Source organism: Notamacropus eugenii, chromosome 1, assembly GCF_028372415.1.
Source record: "Notamacropus eugenii isolate mMacEug1 chromosome 1, mMacEug1.pri_v2, whole genome shotgun sequence".
NCBI lineage: Eukaryota > Metazoa > Chordata > Mammalia > Diprotodontia > Macropodidae > Notamacropus > Notamacropus eugenii.
Window position 1 is genome coordinate 202,600,881 of NC_092872.1, and position 17,693 is coordinate 202,618,573.

Sequence of the window (17,693 nt, forward strand, 5' to 3'; positions counted from 1 at the left end):
CCATGTTCCTATAGGACTATTTTAGAAGTTGTGATTATTCATTTAAGCTGCCATGATGTTCATAGAAAATGTGTGTTTCTTAGAATGTTTCTCAGTGGTAATTATTAGCAACACTGACAGGTCAAAACTGACCCAAGCCTGAACCTAAGGCTTGGCCAATCTACATAGTATTTCATTAGAGCATTTAATTTTAAGGACTGATTACTTTCTTGTTACAATTTTGGTGTTTGGGTTTGGAGACATTAGATAAGTTCTTGGAGCTTTGAAGACCCCTATGATTCTAGATCTATAAGAGAATAATTTCAGATATTTCCCAAAGTGGCTGTGAAAAAAACTCATTGTGTACTTTTTGAAGGTTTTATTGGGAAAGTGCTTTATTTCATGTTAAACCAAAGTCCTACTTTAGGAGACAGCTGGGTTAAAATGGGAAGAGTGCTAGATTCAGAGTTGGAGGATCTCAAACTGAATACTGGCTTGCTACTTATTCCCTGTTGTGATCTGGGACAATTTTCTTAGCCTTTCTGAGTTTCAGTGTTCTTATCTATAAAATGAAGGTGTTGGACAATATGGTTCCCAAAGTTCCTTAAAGCTGTAAATCTTATGATTCTCTGATCTTCCCATATCTTTAGAATATTACAGGATAGCAGTGAAAAGTTAAATTTGGTTAGTTTTCTTTACAGGAAAGGAAAGGAATATCTCTCAAAGTTTTGTATGTATGCATTTTAAACTCATTATGTCCAAAATGGGAACTCATTTTATTTCTCCCTAAACTCATTCTTCCTCCTAGCTTTCTTATTTGACTTGAGGACACTATCATCCTTCCTTTGAGTCATCTTTCACCCCTCTCTCTTCCTTACCCCAGTTCCCCATCTAATCAACTGCAAAGTCTTATCTAGCCCACTTCTGCGACATCTCCTGGACATCCCTTCCTCTCAGGTCGCGCAGCCATAATTCCAGTTCAGCCTCTCACCACTTCTCCATGTGGCTGGTCTCACCCCTCTCCAGTCAACTTCTACACGGATGCCAAACGAATATTCCTAAAGCACAGGTCTGACCGTGTCACTGCTCTGCTTAAGAAACTTCAGGATAAAGTACAAATTCTCTATTTAGCCTTTAAAGTCCTTTGTAATCTGAATGCTTTCTAAAATGATTTCACATTACTTCCCTCTTTTGGCCTCTAAAATTTAGCCCAAATGGCCTAGTTGCTGCTCCTTTCCCATGGCATTCCATCTACCAACTCAATGACTTTGCACTGGGTGTCCCCCACGTACAGAGGACTTTCCTTTCAAATCTCAGCTCAAATGCCACCTCCTGCTCTATATGAGGCCTTACCTGATCCCCCAGGTCATTATGTTCTCCTCCCTAAATATTACTTTGCATTGACTTTGTCTATATTTTGTACTAACCTATCAGTGTATGTGTTGTATCCTCCCAATAGATCAGAAGTTCCTTTGAAGTCAGGGACTGTTTCTTTGTCTTTAAATCCCTGACACCTAGTATGATGCCTTGCACAGAGTAGTTGCTTAGTAAGCTTGCTGAACTGAATATATTCTGAAGTTAACAAAAACTATTCAATCATAAGCCTAGAAGAGGCTTGAAAGATCACTTAATCTAACTGACTCTGTGTAGTGCCATTTCAAACAATTCCTTAGAACTCACACCCTTCCCCCAAATCCTTTTCCTTTTCTTTTTCCTTAAAGGTGTATGAACAATAATTCATGATACCCTCCCATTTCAAACCTTGTCTTATAGTCATATAAAATATGTTCATCTATTTCTATAAATTTATTCTTCTTATCCTGCCTTTAGGGGAAATATTCATATGATGATCTTTAGCAGGTCTAGAATTTAAGAATACCTTAAAGGATTAAGCTATGTCAATTGATAATGCATTTAGAATACTAGACTGAAAATGAAAAGAGCCACAAGAGTGGGAGAGACGTAAAGTGCTATAGCAGTTCAGAAAAGGGAAGAGATTATGACAAGAAAGGAAAGGATGAGGAAAGGAAAGAAAAAGGATTTTGGGGAAGGGTGTGAGTTGAACTAAGACTTAAAGGAAGATCCTTATTTTGAAAAGAAAAGAGGTATTCCAGACAGAGGTAATGCAAAAAAAGCATACAGGAAAGAAAGCACAATGGGGACAATGGGTGGATTATGTTTAGTGAGAGCAGAGGATTTGTGTCAAGATACTCCTGGAAAGATGGACATGAAGAACCTTGAATGCCAGGTGAAGGCATTTAAATTTTATCCTAGGCAGTGAGAAGTAATAGCAAGAGTTCTCAGAAGGGAAATCAAATGAGAAAATGATGTTTAGGTAGGATGGTTAATCTGGTATCAGACTGGAAAATGATTCAGAGGAAGGAAAGAATGGTGGCAGCTGAAACCAGTTAGAAAGCTATTCCAGTAATCCAGGTGTGAGGGATGATGAGGGCATCAAATTAGAGTGGTATCAATGGGAAAGAAAAGACAGGATGGATTTAAGAGACATCTGAAAAATCAGTAGGACCAGGCCAACATCTTGTTGGGGTGGGAGGTGGGAAGCCAAGATGACTTAACTGTAAATAAATATAAAAGCATTTTAAAAGTCATAATTTGTGAGGATAAATTTATGTCTACATTTCTAACCCTAATCTTTGTGAAATACACATGTATAGCAAGAATAAGAGAAGTATTTTTTTCAAGATTACCCCCTGAAGTTTCCTAAATATTATTAATAATGGTGCTTAAAATTGACACAGTGTGATTAATGCATTTCGTATGTAACTAAAAAAAGGGGAAATCCTATTGTGTCAGATTAAAATCTGTGAGCAGTCCACATGGACTGGGGCCAGGATTGGTTTCCATGAGTTTTAACTCCAGATTTACTCCAGCGTCATACACCAGTGTTGTAAATCAAATAGGACTGGCAAAAGGGATAGCTTTCTATAGTCAAACAGCTAGCATCTGTTTGCAATCAGGCAGTATTTACAATGAATGTCTCCCTGCTCTGTGGCATTGGAGAAGTAGCTAGCATCCCCAAATCCATGTAGATAAAGAATCCTGAGGCATAAAGAGTATTTATTAATGTGTACATTTCTGATTAAATTCATTATTCAGTTCAACAAAATTTATTAAGCATCTCCTGTGTGTTGGATGAGCATCAATGCTGGGAGTTGGGGGAAATACATATTTTAGATAAGGTCTGGTATAATCATTATGCTAGCAGGTGCTCTGAAATAATAATAATAATAGACTCGAAGGGTCATGGCTTACGTTTATTTAGCACTTTAAAGTCTGCAGAGCAGGCTTTGTACTATGTACTTTGTACATAGATAATTTCATTTGATCTTCACAACAACTCTGTAATGTAGGTTACCATTATTTATAACTCCTTTAGAGAGGGGACAGCTGGGTCTCAGTTAAATGATCTGGCTTTGATCGCAGAGCTATTACTCATTGGAGGTTCAAGTGAAACTCAGGTTTTTCTGACTTCAAATCCAACACTGATTTTAATATATTTTTATTATTAAATATTATATTAATATTAATTGACTACACAATAGATTATATTATATTTTACATATTATATTATATAGATAATATGAAATATATAAAATATTATCTATTAAAGTATATTAATGTATTTGTTTTACATAACATATTACATACATGATCTCATTTGAACCTCACTTTTTTAAAGTTTTAAAATTTTTTCCTCAGTTACCTGTCAAGAAAATTTTTAGCATTCATTTTTACAAGATTTTGAGTTACAAATTCTTCTCCCTCTCACACTTCCTCTCTTCTGAAAATGATAGGCATTTTGATATAGTTTTATACATCACAGCACTGTTTTGGGATGGTTACTACAGATAATAACCACCATTTTACAGATGAGGAAACTGCAGTTCCAAGAACCTAAAAGGACTTGGCCATAGTTAAACAGCAAGCAAGAAGCCAGGTCCTTCTGATTCCAAATTCATTACTTTTTCAATATATCATGCAAAGTGAATAGAAAAACTGGAGGGAGTTTTTTTCAAGGCAGCTGTCAGAATTATTGCAGCTAAAAGAAGATATTAAAGTAATGGTTGACTAACAAAGCTGAGGTCCGTGGGTCTGATCCTCAGTCTTGTAGATTTAGAATTTAATCATTTCATCCAGGGATAGAGAACTCTGGAAAGCTGATTCACTTTGCTCAAACTTACAAAACTGGGAGTCTAACTTAGAAAACACATGCCAGTTTGCTGATTTACAGTGACAAGAGAACTGGTGTCAGTATATTCAGTCTTTAGTATAAAGTATTCCTTCCAAATGATCCAATCAGGTGAACCCTTCCAGGTGAATCCACTCATAGGGTCAATTGGCAAAGCCAGAAGATTGCTGGTGAGCATGGAATCAAAACCACAGCAGTTGGACGTTAAGTACTATTTTTACCAAGTTTGGATAGCTTGACAAATGGTACTTCTCCACTCTGCCTGTATTTCTTTCCAAAGAACCAACAGAGATCATCTTTAATCTAAGCATCCTTTCCCCTGAGAGTACTGAATAAACACTGACAAATTCTTTATCTTTGGCTTTCCTTTTTCTAGCCTCTAAATAGACCGATCTGTTATGAAAACATTACCTGCCCCATGACACAAGAGAGACTTGTTTTGCATTTACTCACACTCTAGTCGCTTTTTGGAGGAGATTCTGGTAGACTCCAAATTTAGTTTTGGATATTGTTCTTCACTGAGGCGATCACAACTCGTTAGTCACCCAAAAGCAACATTACCTCACGCTACAGTACAGAGCTGGAGGGAAGGGTTTATTTTCTTTAGCTATACTTTAGATTTGTGTTTCCTCGAGGGGGTTTCAGAAGACTATTCTTATTAACAGCCATTAACATGTCATCTCTTGGCCAACGTCATTTTGTGCTGATGATATTTCAAAGGGACATTTTCCTGACTTTGTTTCCAAGTTGTGAAAGGTGGCTCCCAGAATGAAGTCTATAACCTTCATGCATTTGGGGAGCAGATATTTCACTTTCATAGTTCCTAAGAACCAGTCAACTAAATGATCAGTGGCTAGATTTCTTAGAATGTGTAGCAATCTACTCACTTTCAGGCCCTTGGTAAACAATGTCTGTGAACACACTTTTGTTAAAATTGATAATAAAGTTCAAGTTAGAACCTAACAAAGTTATTTCACGTCTCAGATTTCATACCAGCCAGATGAGGCAGTTAACACTTGGACTGTAGGCCAGTCACAAGATCTCTTGCTCATATTTTCCAAGTCTTTGAAGAGCATTTCATGATATTAGTGTTTCCATTGCCAAATGAGAAGTACACTCTTTGGCAGCTCTTTAATGCCCTTTCCTTGCCTCCAGGACTTCAAGTTACTTTTAAAGACCTTTCTTCCTCATTTTTCACAGATGAACAATCTCCGTAACCTTTTCCTTAGTACTTTTTGTAATACACCTTTGCTCACTTAGCACTCTGTCTTATAGCATAGTTATCTGCACACAACTGGTAGTCTACAAACCTCCCCCCACTCCAAACATTATAGCCATTATAATCTTATAATTATCATTAAAAAAAAAATCTTTGTATCTCCAGTTCCTAGTACATATGATAAGTGCTCAATTAATGAGGAAATAAGCATTAATATAACACTTACTGTGAGCCAGACACCGTATTAAGTGATTTACAATTATCATTTCATTTGATCCTCACAATAACTCTGGAAGGTAGGTGTTATTATTTTCTTTATTTTACAGTTGAAGAAACTGAGACAAACAAAGGTTAAATGATTTGCTTAGTGTCATACAACTAGTGAGTTGAATATCTGAGGCAGGATTTGAACTCACTGTGCCATCCAGCTGCCTCTTGTTACGGCCAGATAGCCAGTTAACGGTTGGCAAAGAAATGAAGATTTATAATCCTGTAGATTACCTTTATGAGCCATTAGGTAATACAATGGATAGAGTCACTAGACACTATCAGACACTTATCAGTTGCGTGACCCTGCGCAAATACTTAACCCTTTTTGCCTCAGTTTCCTCATCTGTAAAATGAGCTGCAGGAGGAAAATGGCAAACCACTCCAGTATCTTTGCTAAGAAAATTCCCAATGGGATCACGATGAGTCAGACACAACTGAACAACAACAAAAAACAGCAAAGCCTATCTGTATATGAGGTATGATGTATTGGTCTAAATCTAATTTATTAATATGGCTGATTAAATTTATAGTTTTCCTAATATTCAACCAACCCTATATTCTTGGCATAAACCCAACCTGTAATAGTGTATAATCTTGTGATATTTTGTTTTAGCCTCTCTGTTGATGATTTATTTAAAATTTTCATATCTATGTTTCTTAGGGATATTGAATGATCTATAGCTTTCTTCTTCTGTTTTCATTCCCCTTGGGTTGTATATCAACATCATATCTGTGTCATTAGAAGGAATTTGGGAGTATGCCTTCTTTTGCTATTTTTTTTTTTGCAGATAACATAATATCTGAATTAATTATTCTTTGAATATTTGATATAATTCATTTGTGAATTCATCATAATTTTAGAGGACTAATGATGAAACATGCTATACATTATAGAGGTGAAGGACTTAGGATCCAGAATGAAAAGTATATTTCTGTATGTAGCCACTAAGAAAATTTGTTTTGCTTGACTAGGCATATTTGTTTTCTCTTTCTTTTTTTGGTATATTGTGATGAGAATTCTTTTCTCTTTTTTCCGGTGTGGTATGGAGAAAGAGAAAGAAAAAATAGATTTCTGTTAATTTTTTTTAAAAGAGAGCTTAGGGAGTGCTTCAGAAGTGAAACGATGAAGTCTTTCTAACAAAGTCATTGTACTTAGTTTTACGGAAGTGTTTTACTTTGTCACAAGAGACCTCTCATGAAATGTGAATAATCTATAAATGTTTGTAATAACAAAGTATAGCAATAAAACTTTTAAAAAGATTTAATGGTGGTAGTGGTGAAAGGGCAGAAATAAGACTTCCAGGCTGCCCCTTGGGGAATATAGATATACACTGGAGCATACAAAGCTCCTGGAATCCTTCTAAAAAAGATTGGTCTAGAGCAGAGGTGAGGAACCTGCAGCCTGGAGGTCACATGTGGCTCTGCAGCCTCGAGGTCACATGTGATTCTCAAGTACAGCTGAATCCAGTCAAAGGGTCACACTTGAGGACCTAGAGGGCCACATATGGCCTTGAGGCCACAGGTTCCCCACCCCTGGTCTAGAACCAGGGCTGCCCTCACAAATAGAAAGGGGCAGGCAACTCTCTATGTGGCAAGGCTACCAGATTTCAGGGACATTGATAAGGTCCTTTTCTACACCTCTGTCCCCTCCCCCCCATCAAAATAGCTTCTCCATCCAGTCCCAGAAATTCAACCATTTGAGATTCATAACTAAGGAGACTGAAGGCCTTTCTGTCTTTGAGAATCTTCTATTAAAATGTAAAGAAGTCGAGGAGTGGAAGCCTCTGAAGCCATTTTCAGGGTGCATCTTAAGGTTATCTACTACTCCAATGGAAGTGGGATTTCACCAGTGCTTTGCTGATCATTGCCACTCAATCTTGTCTATGTTCTACAAATTCAGCACCCTTGGTGTGGACTGAGGCAACTTGCTGAGACAGGGTGGGAAGGAGGTGAAGCTCTGGGAAGAAAGAGAGTTGGTGAAAGGAAAGTGGGGAAGTAACAAAGAAATTTCATCTACTTGGCAGTTGTGGTGGAGGAACATCTCTGATTGGGGGATGATGATCATCGAACTGTCTAGAGATTATTAAAAAAGAAGAGACCTCCAGTCTGCTATGTGGAAAAAAGCAACAAACCTGTGGCTTCCAAGGCATCTAGTATGCTGGAGTGGAAGAAACATTGGAACTCAGTTCAGATTTGGGTTCTGATTACTCATTGTCTATGCTATTTCAGACGTCACTGTTTTCTGAGGCTTAACTCAGTTTCCTCATCTTCATGTAATAGGAGACTGACCAATGACAGTCCAAGCTTCATGAGCATGTGCATTGTTTTATTCCTGAAGATCCCTTGGATTTCTATTGTTTCTGCCTCCTGTCTGTCTTGTGAAATCTCAAAAGACTCAGGGATTGGAGTTCACACCAGAGTTTGCCAGCTGCTAAAACTGAGGTAGCACCAATGATCTGTTTGACCCAATGTAGTAGCGGATTATCAGATGCTGGACTCTGCAGTAAAGAAGTGACTCACTCAGCGACTATATTGTATTCAGAACTTAACTTGGTGCTTTGTAGCAACTACTTTTATTTTGAGCCCACTCTCTCTAGGAGCTGAGGGGGCACAGCGAAGGGAATGAGCCTTGGTATTAGGGGAGAGGAATGTTTTATAACTTCTGTTCTTACTATATCTTCTCAGCAAATGTCCCTTTATTAAAGCTAACTGCTATTTATTGATTAAATTATTAAATGATTAATTGATTAAATGATGATAACCAATGGAAACAATCAATGACATACCTGTAAGTGGTGATTGACATTGGGAAGAACACATCAGAATGGGAGCTCAAGCTGATAACATTAGAAAGTGTTCTCAAGCCCCTCAGAACTACTCCTGGAAAAGCTAGCTTTGTTCTAGGTTAGGGAGCCTGATATATCAATGTGAGTGGGAGTTGGGATAAAGACTACGTCTAATACAGATATACATATAAAAAGCAGAAATTAATCTTGATGATCTTCAAGGTAACTCCTCCAGAGTTTCCCAAGGTGGGCAATACCACCCTCTGGGGAGCACTGGAATGATCCAGGGCAGGGCGGTAGTAACCTCTGGTGCCGTTCAGGATTTTTGAATAAAAATAAGGCAATGGTGAAGGCATAAGGAAAGAAGAGAAGAGAAGAAAATTTTGAAAAACTGTTTGTACATCTTTCATCTGCTGTGTAACAGTTAAAGTTGTAGTGATTACATTATTTTCCAAATAAACATACAAAATGCAAGCTATAATCAATCAGTGGTCAAATCCGCAGACAGGTCTTAACAAGAAAGTGTTGACAGGTGAGCCTGTGGTGCATTGTTAGGAAGTCCAGTATATATCAGCAGGAATACGTGCAGGCAGTGACCTGCTCACAAGATCACACTACATGGTTACATGACACAGTATTGCATCATCAAAATTTCAATGCAAGAAAAAAACCAAATTTACAATCAATTATTAAACTTAAGATGCACCATTGAAAAAATTTATAGTTTTTTTATGATTCATTTGATGATATCATTTTTTTAATGATACAAATTTTTTTAAAAAAGCATTAAAAGGTTAAAGATTTCCAGGGAAGTGCCAAGTAATTTTTTTTTTTAAAAAGAGGGTGGTAGGCCAAATAAGTTTGTGAACCTCTGCTCTAAACTTTCCATGATTCTACACAATAGCAAACACCAAGAATATTTAGCAAGGCAGATTATCCTCCCTCCCTGCTGGGCTATTCTCTGGTACACCAAACCCCTCTATCCCCACCTAGGTAGGATGTCTTCTTTGAAGTATTCCTGCACTTTTTGTCTCCTCCATTAAAATGTAAACACCTTGAAGGCAGAAACTGAGTTTTTGCCTTTCCTGTCTTTTGAGGTCTCAGATAAATTCAAAAAATTTTGGTTAATTATATGACTTGCTGTGTCAGATAAAATGGAAGCCATACTAAAATTCTTTTATGATAGAAATATACTGACTGTGTGACCCTGAACAAGTCACTTTATCTTGCAATGGCTCAATAGCAACAATGACTCTCTTATAAACTTCAAAATAGTTGATAATCTGCACTGGCAGAGAGAGTTTCCACATTGTGACTTCCAGACACCTCTAAAATGGCAGCTTATGTCTCTAAACCACTGCTTCATCAGGAATGAAAATGACTCCATCCTAGGCTAGTGGCAGATATCTCCATCCCCATTTAGTAATAATAAAAAGAATTCCATCAGACATGATCAATGTGTTGGTTTATTTTGCTTAATTCTGCTTTATTACAAAAGTAATCTACTGACATATTGGAAATGACAAGAATTTTGTTTCTTAAAAGCATTGCTACAACTTTTAAAAATAATGTTAATAATGTAATGATCATTTTGAAAAAGCAAAATGTTTTGTTTTGTTTTTTAAACCAAATTACTAAGTGGCCGAATCAGGACTTGAACAAAGAAAGGTCTTCTATCACCAAATCTAGCCTGATTTACAAGGCTGCACGTAAACATAATAGGATCTTCATTTCAGAGCAGAAAAGGATCCTGGAGATTAATTAGCTCACGCCCCTTGTTTCACAGATGAGAATACTGAGGCCTTATGAGGGGAAATGACTTGCCCAAGATCACACAGGTAGTATCAGACCTAGAATTTGAACACAGTTCTTCTGACTCTAAATCCAGAGCTCCTTCTATTATGCCAAGAGATGCAGGCAGAGCAGAACACCAAATAGCTACCACGAGGGTACGTTGGGTCAAGAAGGTCATTGGTCCTACCTCATTTTTAGCAGATGGCAAACCCTGGTGCAAACTCCAATGCCTGGGTCTTTTGAGATTTTGCAAGACAGACAAGAGTCAGAAACAACAGTGGGGATGACCTAGTGATCTGGGTAGTTTCTTCTCTGTCTACAAATTCCAGTTAAAGTTCACCAATATTTGCAGATTTGATCATTACATTACCTGATATAGATATTCGTCTTCTGCTCTCAATTCTGTGATATGTAAATCTTAATGTTCCCCTTTGCTCTCTGTAAAATTCCAATTGTGTCCATCCTGCCATGTCTTACATAAAACTTTTGGATATGCTACTCATGGTCCATTGGCTTTCATGTACCATGGAACTATGCTGAGCATAAATAAAATGGTTATTAAAATATCTTTGTGTGTTGATAAGTATGATTGGTAGCAGTCCCTATCAACGTATCCCTGAATATTTTAAAATCATACCAAGGCAGGATTTGAGTCCAAGTCTTCCTGAGTTCAAGGCTGGCTCTTGATTGGAGTATCATTGTGAAATCCCCCTTTTCTTATAATAATAACTTGTTTTAAATGTTTTTGTTTTACAATATTTTATATATACTACTAAATAGCGAGTCCCATATTAAGCCAGGAAAGAATATTCTACCAAAGGTTCGAAAGCCAGAATCAGGAAGAACCAGTCAGGGTTAAAGTGTACATCAAAGTTCCAAACATGAAGTTTCATGGTCAGATATTAGGGGCAGAACTGACAAGGTGGGGAACAAACTTGTTTCCAAAACAGTGAATTAGAATCTACCTACGGCAAATAGCTGTAGCCAGTCAGGATTTAAAGAACTTGTTTAGAGAATTATGTGTGGAAAGTATGAAGGCAGTGGATTTTAAATATTTAACAATACAATTAGTATTTTACAAAGAATGAAATGAGTAAAACCAAAGCAACAACAGAATGTGGAATTAGTGACAAAACTATGTTCAGGTTTGTTATCATGGGTGAGCAATGCATAGTCCCCTACGTCAGTGTGGTACCTTAGATCTTCAGGTACAGGACTTAGGTTCAAATCCCACCTCTGATTCCCGTTACCACCTTGTGTGATCTCAGGAAAGTCATTTTACCTTCTTGGGTCTCAGTTTCCTCATCTTTAAAAGAAGGTTGAACTAAATGACCTCTAGGTCTTCCCTTCTACCTCCTAGAAATAGGAGTCTATGAATCGATGCTGTGATCAAAAGTAATATTATAGCCTTTGAATGATCAACTGCTATTAAAACAAGCAGCCTCAGGAGGGCACTCCAATTAGACAATCATTAATCACCTACCGTACGTGATCCACATACCTTCATCTATGGGCCATCTTTTGTGTCAGTTCTTACCTAACCCTTAGTCATTGAAAGGGCATGGCCTTAGACAAACAGACCTAGGAAAGACCTTAATTTAGAAAGGCCAAGGTCACCCAGTCATCTTGATCTTTTCTTGCCACTGGATCCCAATGACTCTAGAAGCGAGAGCAAGGCTGAAGACAGCTCTGCCTCCTTCAAATCCAATTCACAAGCAGGTCAAGATATTACACTCATGATATCATAGCTTCTTTTCAAAAATGAAAGACAAACAATAACATTGTGCATGATATACGAATTAGGTAATGCAGTCAATAAAATGTGTTGTCACCCATTAATGCCAGATGGTCAGATGGATCACTCTTGCTCTTTATAGCAGACTTAAAACAGCTATAAATCCTTAATGAGGAAGCAATATGGAATAGTAAGAAGAACTCTATGCTATTAATCAGAAAACATGGTTTCAAGTACTGACTTTTCCATATTCAGGATTTGTAAACTTGGTCAAATCACTTAATAAACTGAACCTCAGTTTCCTCATTTGTATTTTGGAGAAAGTAATACCTGTGGTATCTACCTCCCAAAGCTCATAGGAGGCTCAAATGAGATCATAAATGTAAAGTGTTTTGAAAACCTTAATATGTTAATCTTGTATATGGTGATATAATGGAAGTTCTTATTAAGGTTATAGATGTTAACTTTGACAACTGGAAATCACCACATTAATGTAAGATGTCATTAAACAAATGAGGTAAAAGCATTTATGTTCTTGATGTGCCTCAAATACACTGGAAACCCAGCATCTTCTGAAAAATTCACTTAAGAAAGATAATCTTAAAAACCTAATAAATATGACTAATAATGTGATTCTTGCTCTCCAAGAAGCAAATGATGAAGAAAGGCATATATTGGCTCAAAGATTATTGAGAAAATGCTAAGGCATTTTTTTAAAAGGATAAGCTTTAAAGGAATCTTTTACAAAGTCTAAAAAAGTGACTTATAGGTCATTCACAATTTTTTCCCTCAATGATACTGGTCTGAATTCTTTCTAAGGCCACAGACCCTCTCACTTGCCATGTGTCAAGTACAAGGTGAACATTTTGGGGTAAGTTCAGCTGTACCATGTGTAAGTGTCCATGTCTCTCACTTTGACTCGATTTGTCACAGATTTCTTCCCTCCTATACCTAACATTCTGGTCAGGATGGATAAAGTGATAAAATCTCCTTCCCCTTCTCAACAGTCTCCCCATCCCTCTACATTCTCTCCCTTCTTCATCCTCCAAAATCCCCTCCTCATCTCCATCCCCATTATGTTTCTCTTGTTCTTGATTTTCCAAAATGACAGCATAGCTCAACTTTTGGGTTGAACACCAATGTCTGGATTTTTGTGGGTTACAACAGCTTGTTTTCATAAAGAATTTGGTTCTTTCTAATTTCTGGCCTGCATGGAAACTCTGAGTAACATAAAGATGAAGTTTGAAAGTTTCATCAAGGATTTGTTCTTAAAAAAAAAAGGAGATCCTTTAGTTCAAATCAGTATATGAGTTTTGGTTTCCATACTAGACTAAATGACTGCATGCACTACAGATTTCATATATACATATGCACATGTACACACATACATATACATATGTAACATATATTTGTATGTATGTATACATACATATACATGCAATGTATGCATGTAGTTATATATACATGTGTATAATTATAATCTACAATATATAATATGCATCATATAGCCTCAATTTAACTTTTTTAAAAAATACATGTATTAAAAATCTGCTATGTTCAAAGCACACTGTACTAGGTGCAGGGGATGCAGAAATAGAAATGAAACAGACTTTACCCTGAAGGAATTCCCATCCTATTGGGGGACAACATGTAGATTCTGATAAACATACGAAAATTTGTGAGTTCTTAGGGCAGTGGCAATCACAAAAAGCTAGTATGGCTTCATCAAGAACGGTTTATTCTAGACTCACCTCATTTCCTCCTTTTTAACGGGGTAATCAGATTGGTAGACCAGAGGAATCCTGTAGACATAGTATACTTTAATTTCACTAAAACATTTCATAAAGTCTCTCATGCTGAGTTTCTGGATGAGGAGAAATGTGGGCTAGATACGTAATAAAAACAAATACATTTCCCTGGCACACTTCCTCTTCTCAACAGTGTCTTTAGCCATCATTCCCCATATTCCCGCCTTTCCTCCTTCATTCTTCAAAATCTCCTCTCCATCTCCATGCCTATTATATACAGATAGTAGGATTTGTGATGGATTGAATGACTGGACCCAAAGAGTGGGCATTAATGGGCCTATATCAGTTTGGAAGGTGGTCTCTTGTAGAGTATCCAAAAGATCTATCCAAGTCCTGTGCTGTCCAACATTTTAATGAGTCACATGAATTAAAGCAATCAAGCTGTCACTGGCATGCTTGTAAATTTTCTGGGGATGTAAAGTAAAAACTCAACGATTTCCTGCCCTTCTGGAGCTTATATTCTACAGGGAAAGGACTACAACATACACACACACACACACACACACACACACACACATATACACACACATACACACAAAATACTTCCAAGCAAATACACAGTAATTTGAGTAGGGGGAATAACAACTGGGATAACTTGTAGTAGATGGCACTTCAACTAAACTTGGAGAAGAACTAGGAGGTGTAGATAAAGAGGAAAAATATTCCAGCTATGGGGAAAGACCTGTGAAAAGGCAGAGTTATAGAGTCATTTCAATCATGTCAGAACCTTTGTGGCCTCATTTGGGTTGTTTTTGCAAAGATACTTCAGTGATTTGTCATTTCCTTTTCCAGCTCATTTTACAGATGAGGAAACTGAGGCAAACAGGGTTAAGTGACATGCCCAGGGTCATACAGCTATTAAGTATCTGAGCTCAGATTTGAACTCGGGAAGATAGTCTTCCTGATTCCAAGCCCATTGTGCCACCTTGCTGCCCCCCAGAGGCCAAGATCAGTACCCTAATCAACGTAATTCAGGATCTGTGAATATCACCTCACCTGAACTCATCTCCTTTCTCTGCCATTGTTAAGTGTTAACAAAATACAAAAAGAAGATGGCAAGTTTTATAGCAAACTTGTCATGCAAAGTCATAGCCTCAAAGCTCATCAGAACTTAAAGGGACCTAACCCAGTGCTTTCATTTTTACAAATACAGAAGAAGACCCCTTAAACAGTTGTCCCTGGCATATACGTAGCAGGCATTCAAAATATGACTTTGCACAGCCCTCCCTCAATTAAATCCAATTCATTTGCAAGTCATGGTGAAAGAACAAACAACAACAAATACAGAATCTGAGGTCTGTTCAAGGTCACACAGGCAGTCAGTGGTAGAAGTAGAATTTGAACTCATGTTCTATGTCTTTAGGTTAAGCAGTCTTTCCACTATACCATACTGGTCTAAGGATGGACTATATGTGGGGGGTGGGAAGGGATGGGAGGGAAAGTTCTGGAGGAACTAACAAACAGACTTAGGTAGATTTCTGGGTAACATCTTAATGTAAGAAACCCAGGAGCCAAGACTTAGGTGCAACAAGGAGGCAGTACAGTTTCGCTTCTCTTCGAACTACTTCAAACATATCTAGAAAATGTGTCAGACTGAATCCTAATGGGGAAATCCCCCCACCCAAAAAGTCATAATGGGCCATTTTTCCAGCCCAGGTAAGCCCAGGGAGACAGAGCAACTGAGCAGTATTTAATAAACCTAAGGATCTTAGCTACAGGGGAAGGCGTTGCTATTTGACAAAAACTACTGGGAAAATTTGAAAGTAGTCTGGCTGAAATTAGATTCACATGAAAATATAGTACCATATGTTAACATAAGCCATAAGTGGTTACAGGACCTAGATAGAAAAAATCTTATCATAAACAAATTGGAGAAACATAAAAGGAAATAGCTTTCACAGTTTTAGATAAGGTAAGATTTCTTGACTAAACAGCAAATTTTGGTTACATAACATTGAAAAGTTTCTGTACAAACATTGTCATTGCACAAAAAACTACAAGGGTAAGAGTTAGCTAAGAAAAAATCTTTGCAGCAACTTTCTCTCATAAAGTTTTCCTATCCAAGATAGACAGAAAACTGATTTAAGTATATAAGAACAAGAGTCATTCCCCAACAAATAAATGGACCAAAGATATGAAAAGGCAAGTCTTAAAAGAAGAAAGCTATCAACAACCATGGGAAATCCCTAACAGTAAGAGAAATGCACATTAAAACAATTCAGAGGTTCCATATTAAACCCATATCGTTGGCAAAAAAGAAAAAAAAGGAAAATGACAAATGTTGGAGGGGCTCCAAGGAAACAGGCTCATTAATGAACTGTTAGTGGGTCTATGAATTGAGCCAATCATTTGGAAAACAATGGGGAGCTACACCCAGAAAATCACTAAACTTTGAGTTTAGTCATGCTTCTTGACTAAGTGATATCATTATTTGGTTTAATCATCAAATAAAGAAGGAAAGGACCGATACTGGCTCTTTTTTTTTTTTTTTTTTGTATCAAAGAACTGGAGACAAAGGGAGTACCCATCATCAATTGGGAATGGTTAAAGAAATTGTGGTATATGAACACAATGCATATTATTGTATCATAAGAAACAATGAAAGGAATGAATTTGAAGAAACCTGGGAAAACTTATATGGGCTAATTCAGGATGAAGTAAATAGAGCTAGAGAACAATTTATACAATGACTACAGCACTGCAAAAGAAAATGATTTTGAAAGACTTAAGAACTCTAATCATTGTAATGGACATGACGCCAAAAACCAATGATGACTGCTGCATTCCTGAAAAACCGAAAAGCACAATAAAATAGAAGTTGACTAATGTGTGTATGTATTTTGCATGACTATTTTTACTTACCTAAATGAAGTTTGATTTTTTTTTTTACTTTGGAAATCTTTTGAGGAAGAAAGGGTTGACTGGTAGTAATATAAAAAAGAAAAAAGAGAGTCAGTGAAGAAAGTTCAGAAAGAGATAGATAAGACAGCCCAGAAATGTCGAATTTATTATATTCTTTAGAAAAAAAGAGCAAGTAATAAATAATAGAGACTCATGACACTGTAAATAATCCTCTTTTCTTTGTATATGTAAGTTGTCATTTTTGTTGATATTTGTAAAGTTGAGAAGAGCAAAAATTAAAAATTATTTTAAAAAGGACATGTATAGCCATTGTCATATACTATTATTAGTAGTAGCTAGCACTTATTTAGTATTTCAAGGTTTGTCAAGTGCTTTACAAAAAATTCACTTGAAACTATTGATATCAAAATTATTGCCTTCAAGGAATTATTTAGTATGCCATAATATGTGGCCTCCTCCCTCAAATCTCTCCTCTCACCAGGTCACTTGGCACACAACTGCCAAACTGATTTTTCTAATAGTTCTGACCAGATCATTCATCTACTCAATGAACTTCAAATAGCTCCCTATTATCTCTAGGATCGAGTATAAAAATTCATCTTTTGGCCCTTAAAGTTCTTCACAACTTGGTCTCTTCCTACTTTTCTGGCCTTCTTAAGCATCATTTTTCGTCATGCACTGCATGGTTTTGCCATATTATTGGCCTACTTGCTATTACACATGCATGTGCTCATAATATACTCCATATCCCATTTCCATGCCTTTGTCCTGGCTATCTGATGTCTGGAAGACCCTCTCTCCTAATCTTTGTCTTTTGCAATCTCTACTTTCCTTCAGATTTTAGTTCAAGTATTACCTTCCACATGAAACCATCCTTCATATCCTGATGTTAGTACCTTCCTTCATCAAAAACTTTATGTCTGTTTTGTATATATGGTTGGACAGAAGGACAAACACAGCAACAACGATCACCTTCTCTGGACATAATCTCTCAACTTGCATTCTTATTAACGGTTTGGTCTTTGCATTG

General features: G+C 36.9%; 1 protein-coding gene across 7 annotated transcripts in view; it reads left to right on the forward strand.

Annotated features, from left to right (window-relative positions):
* TACC2 (transforming acidic coiled-coil containing protein 2) overlaps positions 1–17,693 on the forward strand; it is a 298,693-nt gene that overhangs the window by 975 nt on the left and 280,025 nt on the right. The gene's annotated exons all lie outside the window — the stretch shown is intronic.